We start from the raw sequence: 16,659 nt of genomic DNA on the forward strand, positions 1-16,659 counted from the left end.
TTTCATTCAGAAATGTGGCTTACTTCTGCACGTGTTCAAAGCTTTAAAGACAAATCAACTCTCTTAATAAAGTGTTTTGGTTTCCTTCAGGTGTCACGTGACATAGATGGATATAAATATATCATTTTTTGTTTTTGTTTCTATTTTCAGGTGGAACACTGGATTTGCAGGTGATATGTCCTAATGAGGGCTGAGGCAATCTCCCCCAGATTTAGCCTTTGTCTACAAGGTGACCTTTGTGTCTCTCCTGAAGACATCTTGGCTCAGCTAGTGAGGCCCCTATAATTGATGAATATGGCAGAGTGAGCCCTAAGGCTTAGGTCATAAAGGATAACACAGCTTAGGTTCTATTCTTCAGGGTCCTGAGTCAACCTGTGATCTGTCCAGCTGCTCTGAGGCCACCATGGTAAGGCCACATAGAACAGATCTGAGCCTAAGAGAGATAGGAAGTGACAATAAGTTTCTTTCTTGATATTGTTATCTTCTATCTTTTGTTGTTTTACTTTTCAATCTACCTTATTAGCTAGAATATTTGGAACAGTATTAAATTATATGAGTGATAGTGGCTTTCCTTCTTCCTCTGTTCTGCCTAAATGGTAAGGCCAAAAATTATTTTAGTGGAAAGCATACTTCTTGGCATTACCATTTAAGAGGTACAAAGAAAAGAAGGCCACTATACCGTACTTAGGACACGTGAGCAGTTAATTACACATTTCACATCAAAACTGCTGAGTATCATATCTGTTTTGTACCCGAAGAGAGAGGCCATTCGGTTTACCTTGAACTATGCCTGGTTTTCCAAGTTCTTTCTAAGGTACTATCAGGAAGGTTTCCTGATTGTTAAAATCTCTTGGCCTGATGTCAGAGCCCAGTACTAGTCTAATGAGAAGTGTGTTTAACAGAACCAATAACAAAAATAAAAAGTTTTGGTTATGTGAATAATTTTACCACTACATTGCTTATTTTGTTATTTTTCTAGAAATTATATTTAAATAAAACATCCTAAATTATCTTTAATTTGTTTATTTAAAGAACAGAATTATTCTGTTCAGAATTATTCTTATTCTTTAGTTTAACTCTTCAAAATGAAGACAGAAAAAAAAATGAAGACAGAATGATAAAAAATAAAACAGCTTTTGGGACGCTAACCTTGACTACTTAAGCCCATAAAGTGGAAGCAAATGCCATTGGGTCATTAAACATAGCCATTGGCAACTAAATTAACTTCTCCTTGATGAGAAGTTTGACTTGCGATTTCCTCAAAAGGAAAAAACTAATTAGTGCAATCTTAACAGAATATGTTCTGATTTAAATGAATTTGATAATGTCAATATCCATCTAATTATATCTCATTATTCATTTATGACTCGTTGTGTATCAAAAATTGATTTATGATGATTTGCAAACAGAAATGCAGATAAACAAAATAAACACCAATAAATGAAAATTGGAATAGGAAGACTGAAAGCTAAAATCATCATATAAAACAAAAATAATGAATCTATAGAGCAGTCACAAAGGAGTATATAATTTGGGTTCTGAAAATTTATAAATGTGATATTTTACTTTGAGCAAAATTGTACTAAAGAATAATCTCAAATAACATCGATATTGTTTTAGCCAAAATATGGATATTACTTTTACTCTGAGATTTGAGATTAAGCCAAAATTCAAAGAGGATTGGACCAGATGATGGTTTGTACTGGGAACTTGAGAAACATTGCCTAGGGTGAGTAGATTCCTTTTTTCCTTTAGTCTAACCATTGAAAAATAATGAAGCTAATTCATGCTAATAGAGAGGTTTTCAGAAAGTTAAAAAAAAATAATATGTGTCCAGAAAAGGACATTATCAATTATGCACTGATCAAGGATAAAATGGTTTAAATTGTGTGTTATTCCTGCCAGTTACATGGTCCCTCGAGTCACAGCATTCTCTCAATTGGATTGACAGTTTCACTGAAATTTAGGTAATGTAAATCATATAAAAAGGTTGAATTAATAACTGCTGAGCATGTGGTTCTTATCCCTGCACTAAAAGTGCTGATTTAATTTAAATCCATTCCTCATACACATATTATCTTTAAAATTTAAGTAATTTAATTTTTTTTTATTTTTTTTAGCTTCATTAAGGTAAAACTGAAAGATAAAATCATATATATTTGAGATGTATATGTGAGGACTTGCTATACAAATACATTGTGAGATAATCACCACAATCAAGTTAACAACCCATTACCTCAGTTACTTTTTTTTTTTTTCCTCCTGGTGTGAATGTTTAAAATTTACTTTTGGCAAATTTCAAGTTTGCAATTCAGTATTTGATGAACTGTTGACCCTTTGAACAGCATGGGGATGTGGGGTGCCAAACCCCGGTGCAGTTGAAAACCTATGTTTACCTTTTGAATCCCCCAAAACTTAACCACTAACTGCCTACTGTTAACTGGAAGCCTTATCACTAACACAGTTAACACATATTCTCTGTTATATGCATTATATACTATATTCTTACGATAAAGTAAACTAGAGAAAAGAAAATTATTGATCATTAAGGAAATCATAAGGAAGAGAAAATACATTTACAGTACTGTATATATATAAAAAGAAAAAGAAATCTGTAAGACCTGCAGTGTTCAAACCCATGTTCAAGGTCACTATGCTGTCTCTAATCTTATACCTGAGAGTTTGAATCCTTTGACCAATGTTCCCCATTTCCCTCACCACGAAGCTGCAAGCAACCACCATTCTACTCTTGTTTTTTGTTGTTGTTGTTGTTGTTTTGTTCATTTTTTTTTTTAATTCCACATATAACTGATGGCATACAGTACGTGTTTCTCTCTCAGGCTTACTTCACTCAGTATAATGCCCCCTAGGTTCACCCATGTTGTTGCAAATGGCAGGATTTTCTTCATTTTTATGGTTGAAAGATGTGCCAATATATATATACAATTATATTACATCATATTACATATACAAAGACATACATATATACATACATATATATGAGATTTCCATACCTTGGCTATTGTGAATAATATTGCAATGAACATAAAAATGTAGATATCTCCTAGACATGGTGATTTAATTTTCTTTTTTTTTTTGTTTTGTTTTGTTTAAAGATTTTATTTATTTATTCATGAAAGACACACAGAGAGAGGCAGAGACACAGACAGAGGGAGAAGCAGGCTCCATGCAGAAGCCCCACGTGGGACTAGATCCCAGAACTCTGGGATCATGCCCTGAGCCAAAGGCAGACGCTCAACCACTGAGCCACCCAGGCATCCTATGATTTAATTTTCTTTGGGTATATACCGAGAACTGGGATCACTGGATCACATGATACTTCCATTTTTAGTTTCTTGAAGAATCTCCATACTGTTTTTCACAGCGGCTGCACTAATTTACGATCCTACCAATAGTGCATAGGAGTCTCTTTTCTTCACATCCTCACTAACACTTGTTATCTTTTGTTTTCTTTACAAGAGCCATCCTGCCAGCCACAAGGTGATATCTTACTGTAGTTTTATTTCCATTTTCCTGATGAAGAGTAAGTACTTTTTCATATACCTATTGGCCATTTACACATCTTCTTTGGGGGAAAAAAATCTATTTAGGTCCTTGCTTATTTTTTAATTGGATATTTGTTTTTGGTTTTTGTTTTTTTGGTTTTTTTTTGGCTTATGAACCACTTTTATATTTTGGATATTAAACCTTTATCAGGTATGTGTTTTGCAAATATTCTCTCCCATTGCATATGCCTTTTCTTTTTGAAGATGGTTTCTTTTGTTGTGCTGAAGTGTGTTCTTTTTTCTTTTGTCCTCTTTGCTTCTGGTGTCACAGCAAAAATATCGTTGCCAAGTACTGTATCTAGGAGTTTTCCACCTGTTTTCTTCTAGGAGTTCTATGGTTCCAGGTCACTTAGGTCTTTACTCCTTTATGAATGTATTTTGGAGAATGGTACAAGTTATCAGTTCAGCTTCATTTTTCATGTGGAACACAGTTTTCATAACACCATTTTTTGAAGATATTATTCTTTCCCCCTTGTGTGGGTGCCCTTTAGCTGGTGCCCTCCTCAAAAATTCATTGAATGTATGGATAGGTTTATTTCTGGATTCTCCATTCTACTATATTTTTTATATGTCTGTTTTCACAGCTGTACCATGTTATTTGATTAGTTTGTTACATAGTTCAGAATCAAAAACTGAGATGCTCCCAGATTTGTTCTTCTTGCTCAAGATTACTTGGGCTACTGAGGTCCTTTGTGGACCAAAATGAATTTAAAATTGTTTTTTCTACTTCTGTAAAAATGCCAATGGGATTTTGATAGAGATTGCACAGAATCTGCAGATTATTTTGAGTAATATGACTATTTAAGCAATATCAATTCTTCTGATCAATGAAGATGGGATATATTTCCACTTATTTGTGTTTTTCAATTTATCACATCAATGTCTTAGAGTTTTCAGCATACAGATCTTTCACTTTCTTGGGCAAATTCATTCCTGGTTATGTTTTGTATGGTATTATAAGTGGGATTGTTTTCATAACTTCTTTTTTTGGGTAGTTCATTGTTAATGTATACAAATGAAACTAATTTTTGTATATTGATTTTGTATCCTACAATTTTACTGAACTCATTTATTCTAATAGTTTTTTGGTAGAGCCTTTAGGATTCTCTGTGTAAGACCATGTCATCTGCAAACACATTTTTCATGTCTTCTCTTCCTATTTGGATGCCTTTGATTCATTATTCTTGGCTAACTTCTCTGTCTATGACTTTTACTCTGATATTAAGTGCAAGTGGTCGAGTGGGCATCCTTGTATTGACAGCTAATGTCAGCCTGTAATATAGCATGTCGCATGTATTGATTTTTATATATTGCACTATACTTGATCACAGTGATAAATCCCACTTGATCATGATTTATAATTTTCCTACTCTGCTGTGGAATTTGGAATGCTAGTATTTTGTTGAAGATACTTACATCTCTGTTCATCAGGTATGTTGGCTTGTAATTTTATTTTCCTATAGTCTCCACAATCTTGTTGACACCACTCTCTAGATTTCCTATCCCAGCTTTTATGGAGAGTGTAACTAGAGACACAGGAGCAGTAATTGAGTCCTCAATTAGAAATTTCACTTAGCCAAATGATGCAAAGTAACTTAAAGAGTTAGTTGGAAAAAAAAAAAGTTAGTTGATAAAATTTTTTGCTATTTTCTTTCTCATCAAATATTTGTATAGCAACAACCCCTGGATCAACTGTCTAATTACTTATGTTACTATATTAATAATTAATTCTATTCATAAGTTAAATATATCTATTTTTCTAATTTATTTATTTTTAAATGTTTATATTGAATATCATCTTTTGAGAAATATCACATTTAAATTTCAAGTTTTTGTTCTGACAAATCTCTTCTGAAAATAATTCCAAGGATTAAAAATAATTCACTATTATATATTTTATATATAATTGGTAATCATTACCATCTTGTGTGTGAAAATTCCCAAATAATTAGGATACCTCCTATAACTGCCCTTATTAAGTGTCTAAATTAACTAATTAAATATCTTATTAATTAATCCCTGCTTATTCAGAAACTGGGGATATCATTTAAATTTAGAATTCAAGTTTATCTCTATAATTTATCTGGAGGGATTTTGCAAGCAAATAATTTTTCATTAGACTTATTTTTCACAACAACAAAATATTGAATATTATGATTAAATGCATTTTTCCACATAACTTATCCATATATATGTCTTTCTTCCTTCCATTTTTGTAATGTTCCAATCTAAAAATAATTAAAAACATCTGAGCCACAGAAATGACACTAGGGGCAAGGTTATGAGTACTGGGCAGATATTAACTAATACCCCAAATTGTGAGGTGTCAGTTTGCTGGGAGAGAATGCTATAACATCAGACAACAGAACCAAAGTTTAGATGATGGTTGGTAGAGAAAAGGATGCCAAGAAACAGCTAAATTAGCTTTGGGTGTGCCTACATAGCAAAGGGACAGAAAAAGCAGGATATTCCTGAGCCTTCCAGAACTCAAACTTAAGTCCAGACAACTCCGCTTGCATTAGCACTCTCCAGGGTGATTATCATCCACTTTGTGAGAGAAACAGCCCACAATTCCCACTATGCTTATTATTCAAGCATCAGATGGAATTTTATTTGCTGATGAGGTTCAACTTGGCTCCCAAATGAAACTTTTCTTGCTAATAGAGTTGGTGTTGCTATCCTTCTATAGTATGTGGCCTAGCATCTCAGTCTTCCCTGCTGTTTGTTTTATGGAAGCTGAATGGTACTACGTGTGTTGGAATTGAAAATGCCCTTTTATTCTCTCACAGATGGGGTAAAAAGCTTTTAATACCACTAGTTTGTACTGGTATTAAAAGTTACATTACTACTCAGGCATTAAAAACAATCTCAGATATGATTTTTAAGACTGTTCTTTATTTCTTGATAATTGAACTAACCTAGGAGTCTCATTCAAGTTCTTGATAATTGAAAATTGGATCGTGAGAATTTACAGAGAGAGTATTCCTTGGGAATTGTGAACTCCCACACAACACAAAAACATGTCCAAACACTGTGTGGAGAGAATTAACTCATTTTTGCCAGGTTTCCATCTGTACCAGGCCTGTCACTAAAGTCAACCCTAGGCCTTGTTCTCTTTGCTCAGGAAAATATAATACTGCTAAACCAGAAGATACACTGTGTCCACAGCCAAACTGTCTTCAAGAAGTTTTCAATCATCCTCCTTCTGAAATTGCTATCTCCCCTGTGTCCTCTGTTCCCTTTTTGTCTTTTCCCCTTGGTACTTCCCCATAGCTCCTTTTTGTTTCCTCTCTGTTTCCCTTTAAACTTCAGCCAACTTTGTCAGTTAGATTTGAGATCAAGGTTTTTTGTTTTGTTTTTCTGTTTTTTTGTTTTGTTTTGTTTTGTTTTTTTAAGAGAGAGAGAGAGAGAGCATGAGACTGGGGTGGAGGGAGGGTAGAAAGACAAGGAGAGAGAGAATCCTAAGCAGACTGCATGCTCATCACCACCGAATCTCACCACCCTAAGATCATGACTTCAGCCAAAATCAAGAGTCCAAAGTTTAATCCCCTGAACCTCCCAGGCACCCATTGAGATCAATTTATACTGGAGTCTCTCCCCTACTGCAGTGCTCAAAAAACAAAACAAAACAAAACAAAAATGTTTTGCCACCTTTACTGAGCATCTGATGCTGTTTCTCTGTGATTTTTTTTTCATTAAAATTCTTTCAAATCGCTAATTAGTCAATTCAGGATTCTCCATTCTTTATTCTTGCCCACCTCCTTTTTCTGGTTGCTTCTTATTTCAAGAGAGAACTGCTTAACATCCAGGATGGAGATGCTCGTCTGGTCTTTACTTTTCTTTTTTAGTTGTCCTCTATTGGGTTATGAACAAGGTATAGGAATAAATGTCTCTGCTGCCTGCAGTAGCCTGGTGCCTGTGGCTCCATCCTACCTCCTCCTCCCCCTTCCATCCATGTAAGCCTGCACTTTCCCATTCTCAGGAAACGGATAATATAAACTACTCTTTTCATGCCACACTGGGATTTACTGGACCCTAGGAAGATGCCTTCAGAGCCACAAGCATTCTCATCTCCCCTCACTCATTGCCTTTTACTGCCCACACACAATGTCAACTTCTACTCCAGGATCAATCATTGTGCAAACCTTATGAAGGTGAAGAGTTTTTTTTTCTGTCTGCAGTTCCTCTTGTGACAGGAATTGACACCAATTCCCTTCCTGGCTACCAGTGTCCCACCCTGGTCACATCATCTCTGATTGTCTTCTTTCAACTTTATATTGAACCATATTTACATTTGGTTAGCAAATAGATCTTGCTTTTCCAAATATGCTTGATTTTTTAAATTTTTTTAATTGTTAAGATCTTACTATTGAAGTTATGGTTTTGGAATTGATACAAATCTATATATATATATTTTTTTTTTTTTCTCTCGGGATCTTAGTTGAAAGTCACGGTTTCAAGAGCATTGTCTTCATCAAAAACTGAAACTACCTACTGTCTCAAAAAATGAATGATGATTATTTTTATTTTTTCTCTTTGGAATCCTTATTCTACAGGAAGAACACTGAAAAATTTCTGTCTGTTAACTGAATGGTGAAATTGAAAAAAAAAAAAGTCACAAGACTTGAGCAGTAGAATTAACATATCTATTAGGCAACATGGCCTCATTCTTCATTTCCTTGTTGAGGAACCTAATCCAGAGGGTTAGGTGACAATTCACCTAAGTTGCATCTTGAAGTGTCTCATGAGGGGATGGTATTCTCCTTTCTTACCTAGAGCAATTATTTATGTGTCTGAAGGAAATTGTGCCATTCAAGGTATCCTTATTTTTTTTTTTTCAAGGTATCCTTATTATTCAAGATTTTTATTTCCAAAATCAGACTTGAATGTTAATTTCAAATTTATCTTTTTAAATTTTTTTTCCAGAGATTTGCCTACATCTTCATATTTTGAAAGACCCCTGGTTCCTGTCTTCAAATTCCATAATTACAAAATGAGCTTGTTAAATAACATTCTCTTCCTAGTGAGCTACTTCCAGAGACTAGAGCATGATAAATAAATAACAGTAAATTTGCAGTAGAAGAAGCTGGAAGATATCACTTATCAAGAGGCCAAGGTTAGCATCACTAGTGAAAAGACACATTGCTGTTGTGTCTGGTATGATGTAATGAGAAGAGCACTTAACTCTGTGGTGTTCTTCCCCCAAATCCATAGCCTCAGTCTAATGATGGTGAATGTCAGACAAATCAAAATGGAGAACATTCAACAAACTATCCGATCAGTATTCTTCAAAAGTATCAGAATAATAAAAGCAAAAGAAAAACAAGAAACTAACAGACCAGAGAGGACTAAGGAAAAATGATGAATATGCCATGTTTTATGCTGAGTACATTCTCCTACATAAAAGAGACACTATTGAAAAGGACATTAGTGGAACCACTGAAATGCAAATAAAAGCTCTAGTATTGCAATAATATTGTACCAATCTTAATTTCTTAGTTTTAATCAACATACATTGGTTGTATAAGATGTTAACATCAGGAAAAACCACTGAAGCGTTTACAGGAACTATACTATTTTTGCAACTCTTACATAAATCCAAAGTTATTTCAAAATAAAAACTTTTTTTTAAATGTCCACTTAAACTTGACATTTCTAGAGCTGAATTTCCATCCTTACACTTGACATATGTCACAGATACAGAACACAGCCCTGAACAAAATTCTGATTTCCTCCAGAATTAGAAACTATACAGATGAACCAGTTTCTAACACTCATTCATCTCACAGTTTTTCAAACTGCTTTTTCTTGGTTTTAATTCTATGGCTTTTCTGTCTTTGTAGTCGGGTCTGTTTATTTGTTTTAACCATTAAATGCTAGTTATCTATAGTAGTCTGTCTTAAAGCATCTGTTTTTCTCAGTCTATATACAATGCATGGGTGACTTGTGTTCACCCAGGAGATGCAGCCACACATCTCTATGATAAATCTCAGTTTTCTATATACAACCCAGGGGTATCTGTTGAGTACATCTGATTGACTACTGTGTTTTTACATGAAAACGCTTTAGGTACCTTTAATTTAAAACATCCAAGAAACTTAGAATCTTTACTTGGAACTGCTACTGAGCCTGTGATTCATGTTGCACTCACTGGCAGCTCAACAGAAAAATTACAAGAGGATTGCACTGGGCTTTCTCCACATAATCTCAGTATGACTCAACAAATTTTAATGATTCTGACCTTGCCACTTAACATGATTTACCCGGCCTTTCATTCCCACCATTTCTTCTCTAATAGTATTTAGGGATTCCAGACTGCTACCAAGCTTCCTTCAACAATACAGCCCACTTATCTCTTTAAAATATGCATCTGATAAACCATGCCATGATTCTGATAAGCCCCTCTGCTGCTTAGAATGTTTTGATGGCTCTCCATATTTTCTGGCTCTGTACACTGACCTCTTGCGATGGGCTCTGATGTTAGAATAGTATGATAAGTTATTATTCTTCTGATACTAGAAAAGAGAACAACATTTATTGGATTCAGTAATTTTCTAAACATTAGGAGTAGGTACAGGTAAGATAGATCTTATCAGAGGGCTTCTATTAAAGAAGATGTAAGATAAAGACATCTTTATCTGTGTCATTGTGAAAATGAAGAAACGATGAGAGTTTGAGTAAAAAAATGTTTGAAACTATTGGCTGAGAAAATGAATATTAAATGCAGAAAAATTATAAGTAAATATTTAAGTATACCTAATTCAGGTCTGATTTCAAGAATTTGCAGTAACCAAAGCCTGAATGGCTATTCCAGTTTCTCCATCGCTACCTAACTAATGGAAATTCTTAGGTTCTAAGGTATATGTTACAAAATTATGAAAAGTGGCAAGCATATCAGATCATGCAGTCTCAATTGGTGGAGGAAGGGAATGAGAAAATCATGAATACAACAGAGTGGGTGTCTTGGTGAATTCCTGGAGCACACTGACATAGGATTACAGTGTGAAAGTCAAAGGTAGAAGAACTAATTAGAATTGGAGGGTTGGAGTGCCTAGGAATTTAAGATCAAAGAGGTGAAACAGTCTTGGAATAGCAAGATGCAGAGAGTGGTTAAGGGAATGAGTTTCTCAAGTGCAGTGTAAGGAATTATGAAAATTGGGGACGTTGGATATTTAAGCCAAGAAATTTATTTAAGAATAGAAGTGGAAACAACAACAACAAACTGTGGATATCACCAAGAGAAAACCAATTTAGGAACAAGGGGAATCAGTGGTTAATCCAAGGTGATATCCCTGTGTGAGCTTGTCTAATGCATTACCGCTGGGTCAAGGACTACCTACAGATGTCACAGACACCCACCCGGTGGATGTGGAGGATATGAGAAGGCAGATTTATTTCAAGTAAGGTAAGGTAGTTAAGATCATATTTCAGTTGGGGTGAGGAGACATGTCCACTGTGAGCTAGAGGAACAATGGGAGAAGTTTGTTTACAGTGGAACGGCTGTTCCAGAGAGCATGGTACAAATTGAGAGTTCTGTCTACAGGTGGGAAGTGAGAAAGAGGATTCACATTCAGATCCATATGAAGATAACATAAGTTGTCTCTGGAGAGCATGTAATTCTTGGAATACTGCCGAAAGATTACAGACAAAAAGTCATGAACTTAAATTCTGCTAATATATATTTTTAATATTTTGTCTAGGCTCTATGAATTATATCCTTCTTCCTTTCCAAATGCTCATCCTTAAAGTCATGCAAATGCTTTTCTTGGCCTGTAGTAATGGCCTACACAGCTCAAGTATCTCAAGGGGTCCCTGAGCAGGAACGAGGTACAGTTTAGAGCCCAGGAAAGAGATGGTATTTGTGTGTGTTGAGGTAGGGGGAGTGAAGGTGTGTCTAAATCCAGAGATCTGTTTCTCTGGCACCTTCTCTCTCACTCTGTCCCCAAATCTTCCTTTCTAAAAGCATTATCTTTATGTTCCAAGAACAATGCCTGACTATTTGCAATTGCTGTGCATGATTTGGTTAAATGTCCACATACTGATTTTTCCAATCCAGCTGCCTCCAAATTCCTTTGAAATTTTGCTCTTTGATTTATCCTCACCAGCAGGCTTTAAGAGAGTTAATTCTTTCTTCTGTGCTTTTTTTTTTTAATACTATGTACAAGAATTTGCATCCTTTATGACACTTTCTTGAGCTTGTGTATTTACAAGACTCTGCAATGTAAGCTGTCAGGACAGTGTTAGAGAAGGTGTGGATTTCATGAGAGAGACATGTCTTAGGAACAACACACCAGTGTGAGTATACATGCATTTTTAATCAGTATTTTTGCCATTTTTTTTTCAAAAGAAGTATAGAAGAGTGCACAAAATTATTACCTATTTGAAAAAGAAACATCTCCTGAAAACCTATAAAAAGAATTTTATTTTTTCTCTTTTTCACATGTTGTAGATCATTACCCATTTAATGATAATTGTTCCTCCATTATAACATGAAGCCATCTGTTCAATTTCTATAGAGATCACTAAAAATATCACAATGATAATAAAAGTCAAACACATTTTGGTAATTCAGAGCTACTGCAAATTTCAATTTATATGTGTGTATTTGTGTGTTTAATGTGTGCGTTATTGTTGTATAAGACTATTAAGGGTAAATACATTCTCTTCTTACTGTGCCACGTGACTTTGGCTTCCTTGTTACGAAAAACGAACCCACTTATAAAGGAAAAAAACCCAGAACAAGCATTTGACCAGTTGCTCAAAGATCTAAAACTGCTATTAAAATGGTGTGAACATAAGCATTTGGTGGTAAAAATCATTACAGCCTGAATTGTGAAAAGAATCTTGAAATAGATCAAAATGGAACAGATACATGAGTGGGACATGCATTGATTTCTGCAAGTGACAAAGCAATTCACCACATATGTGAAATAGTTTTTATGCTGTTATGCAATAATTAGGAATGAATTCCAAAAAACAACCCATGCATTCCAAATTTGCAAGAGACGTCAGGATTATACTGTTAGTGGAGGTCCTCAAGAAGACATGACCACCAGCTGATATATGAGCTGAATAGGAGGCTTCTAAGCCCCTCCCCTGTCCTTGGAATGTGCAACCCTCTTCCCTTCCTTATTCCCACAGGCTGCCCCAAGGTCACAGCCTTGAAATAAAAAGATGGTATTGAGGCCATCTGGATTAAGTATGTGACTAAACCCAGGCAAGGTCATCATAGAAACTTTTTTTTAGGATTTGGCAGACCGGGGTGGAGATCTCCTTGTCTTGTGGCTGCCCAAGATAAGCCACATATGTAAATTCCCTTGCTTTCTACATCCACCACCTGCTTATCTGGAATAGCCTGCCTCCTTCTTCAGCATCTCCCTGATCTCCATTGGGAACCAGTTTCAGATCCCACCTAAAAAACTCTCAAGAAGGTTGTAAACCAACAAATGTAAATATTGTGATAAAAGTATACTGGCTCAGGGTGAACGCTAAATATTGCTCTAAGTGAGGTCACTACAAAGAAAGGAACACACTGTGTATATTCAGGACTATAATAAGGAAGTTTTTAGGGAATCACTTATAAAACTTCTTTAAAAATTATTCTAATCTAAAAAGACCTTCTGTAATCTAATTTTAAATAGATTTCACTTACTTGTGGAGTTAGAAATAATTTGTCAAAGCAAATAATATGAAATGTTAAGTTCTATACATAAAAAAAATGAAATGCACTTTTGCTAGCTGCTTTTTGTATATAAACAGGTAACTCCTCCACTTCTGAGCCCAAAGAAATAAGTAAAGAGAAGAAGAAGAAAAAGAACAGATTAGGCAGCTATGGTTTTGTGATCCAATGGAGCTGAATAGTTCCTCTGTTGGAAACTTCCTTCCTGTTTGGATCTCTGGAGCTAAAAGTAAGAATTCACCCCATCTCCTATATTTATGATTAGACATACCAAATTTATGCAGTGGAAACATGGTCAGCATATTAGAATTTTACATGAAATGTCAATTTCACTGAATGAGAAAATGTAATTTTCTAAATGTTAATTATATTTACTTAAAAACCTACTTATTAATTCTAAGTAATAGTGGTTAGTTAAATGGTGGATAATTCAATTTTTAAAATTAGTAATCAAACCTCTTACAAATTAAATTTAAATATTGAAATCTAATTTCCATGGAGATAGATTATGGTGGGACTATATTATAAAACCTACACTTTGGCAAAAATAACATTGAGTAAATTCCTTTATTCAACAAATGTGGTAAAATAATGATTTTTAAAACATCCAATGAGGTCTGTTAAGCATCATGGTTCTTGATGCTAGATGATCATAAACTTGGAAGACATAAAATATTTTGAATAAAGATTGTATCTAAGAGTTGCCTCACAGGGAGAATTCACATTATAACATCTTAAGTGACATTGCTTGGTACTCCAGTCTCATGAAGCATACTCAAGGGCTCTCTCTAAGTTGACAGACCAGAGTGAAGTGCCTCCCCCAGATCTGTGTTTCTGAAAGATATACACTAAGATATACATTTTTGATACAAAAATTGTTTAAAAACAAAACTATAGAAAGTAGTGTAGAGAGAAAATATATGTAAAGGAAACATCAGTCACCCATATTTCTTGGCTCTTGGCAAAGATATTTACTTGCCATTCTCCATCCAGCAGGACAATGCAAGGTGCATCACAGAAGACTGTTGGCATCCCACTTCAGCAACATGGTTCTTGGCCCCAGGTGAGGTAGGGAAATCCTAGGATCCAAGAAAGAGAGTGTGTCTCCATTACTGTTCTGAGGTGGGCACTACATGCCGTGATAATATGCATATCCTGATCTACTTTGGAGTTCTCTCTTCAGAGCTACAGAAAGGAAGGCATCCCTGTGTAGGTGGCTAGGCCAAATCAAGGTGGCATATCAGATAAAGGCATTGCCTATATGCAAAAGAAACTGGCTGGGAGGAAAGTTGGTTGGCCAAACCACTGAAGCATACAGTTTCTTGAGCAGTAGGAACTGGAATCACTGGGAACCCCCAGAGACTCTAAAAGGGTAGAGGAGGAGATGCAGGCTAATTGGGATTACAGTATTTAGACTGGAGACACTTGGTGAAGATACCAGAGAGAACTGGAACAATAGCTCTTCACTAGTTTGAAGCTATTTACTGATATATATTTTTTTCTGTTATTGGATAGGGCCCACCCAACATTATGGAGGGTAATCCTTTTCTAAAAGTCAAATAAATGATTACAAATGTTAATCACATGTACAGAATATCTTCATAGCATAACCTAAATTAGCAATTTTTTTAAGATTTTTTTTTTTGAAAGAGAGAGCATGTGCAAGGTGGGGCAGAGAGAGAATTTTAAGCAGGCTTACACCTGGCACTGAGTCTGAGCCCTACACAGGGCTCAACCTCACAACTCAGATCATGACCTGAGATCATGACCTGAGCCAAAATTGAGTATACCTATAGGTATAGTTGGAGTATAGTATAGTCCAACTCAATTTTGGCTCTAGTTGTACTATAGCCTAGAAAGTAAAAAAAAAAAAAAAAAAAAAAAAAAAAAAAAAAAATCACAGAGGGGTTCCTAAAATTTCTGCAAGTTTGATAATTCACTGGAATGACTCACAGAACTTGCCAACAGTATTAGATGTCTTCGTTATGCTCTGTAACTTAGACTAACTATCCTGTAGGAGATACAGTTTATGAAAGATCCATGTTATTAATAAGTATTTGTTTGGAAATAAAAACACTAGTTCTCAAAGTAATTTTGATTTGTACTTCCAATTCAATAGAATTGTTATGTGTCTCCTGGCATATTTCTCTCTTTGAAAGTATGATCTCTAGACTAGTGGCAAATAAGTAACAGAAAGCAACCAAAATAAAACAAAGCAGAAAAAAAAAATGATAGTGGGTCACTAGGGGTAGGAGTGAGTGGTGCCAGTCTCATTTCCATCCTTTGATTCTTGGACCCGTGAATCCCGGAGATAAAAACACCATCTATTTGACACTGATTCAGACCATAAACAGCTTCTCAAGAGCCTTGACACAGCCTCATAAAGTATTGCTATCTAGCTGGCATTGCAAATAAATCTTCAAAAGGCTAGTCCACCCCTCTATCAAGGCAACTGGTCCACGATGATGAAAGCACGGTAAGACAATGAGTTCCATAAGCATGAGATCTTTTCTACCCTTCATTTGCTGTGAAGTGAGTTATTTGATTAGAAATAATGTTGCATAAAAAATCATGACCATGGGTAAGTCCGCAGATGGTAGTTTTGGCAAAAACACTTCATCTATACCCATAGAAAGTATATATTTCAGCCAGAAAAAAAAAAAAAAAAGTGCTAGCCCTTTCACGATGGAAGTTGAGCATGCTCAAATTTATGACTTGGTGAATCATACAACATCCAGTCCACGACGGGCAGGTTGGGTTGGTGGCCTAGGGTTAAACATTTAATCTTGATTAAGGCCCAATTATGGACCAAGAGCTTTTGCTCAAAAGGAATTAGTTTTCTGAGAGGAAGGCAGGCATTTGTTTCAAACTCCTCCAGTCCTGCACTATGATTCACACCCAAAACCTCCACACAGAATCCCTAACTTCCATTGCCATTTCAGGTACCATTGGATCATCTGGATCATACTACTCAGTTGGAAGAGCTGCAGCTGCAGAGCCTTCCCTTGCTCTGGACACTACTTAAAACTAGCAAGTTTTGGGTCATTCACTAAATAAGAGTAGCACAAAGCCCTGGAAATTGTTTGTTTGTTTGTTTGTTTATTTATTTATTTATTTTAGTTGTGGGAAAGGCCAAGTGCAACAAGTTATCCTCCACCTCAGAAGGGATACCTTACCATGTCCTTCACTGCTGGACCCCCTAGAAATTTCACTGAGATGGATGCCCCCTCAATTTTTTTTCATCAGATTTATCTTCCATCATCTGATCTTCAAATGTCTTACTAAGAAGTTTAGAATAATTGCTACTTCTTGCTCAGTAGGTCCAACCAACTTGTCATCAATATAAGGGACCAGTGTATGTCATATGGAAGGAAAGAATTATCAGATCCCTGGAGCAAATGATGACATATGTTT

The 16,659-nt window shown here is 35.4% G+C and overlaps 1 long non-coding RNA gene across 3 annotated transcripts; it reads left to right on the forward strand.

Annotated features, from left to right (window-relative positions):
* Nucleotides 1–310: 310 nt before the first annotated feature.
* On the forward strand, nucleotides 311–16,320 carry LOC111090796. 3 transcript variants are annotated; one of them, XR_005372891.1, is made up of 7 exons: nucleotides 311–406; nucleotides 1,621–1,729; nucleotides 3,481–3,544; nucleotides 8,493–8,682; nucleotides 13,326–13,474; nucleotides 14,239–14,308; nucleotides 16,188–16,320. It is a non-coding gene; the product is annotated as an uncharacterized LOC111090796 (long non-coding RNA). The 3 variants fall into 3 exon arrangements; XR_005372892.1 differs by having other exon boundaries at nucleotides 14,239–14,313; nucleotides 16,188–16,308; XR_005372890.1 differs by lacking the exons at nucleotides 13,326–13,474; nucleotides 14,239–14,308; nucleotides 16,188–16,320 and having other exon boundaries at nucleotides 8,493–9,020.
* Nucleotides 16,321–16,659: the final 339 nt, after the last annotated feature.

Source organism: Canis lupus, chromosome 18 (genome assembly GCF_011100685.1).
Source record: "Canis lupus familiaris isolate Mischka breed German Shepherd chromosome 18, alternate assembly UU_Cfam_GSD_1.0, whole genome shotgun sequence".
Classification (NCBI taxonomy): domain Eukaryota; kingdom Metazoa; phylum Chordata; class Mammalia; order Carnivora; family Canidae; genus Canis; species Canis lupus.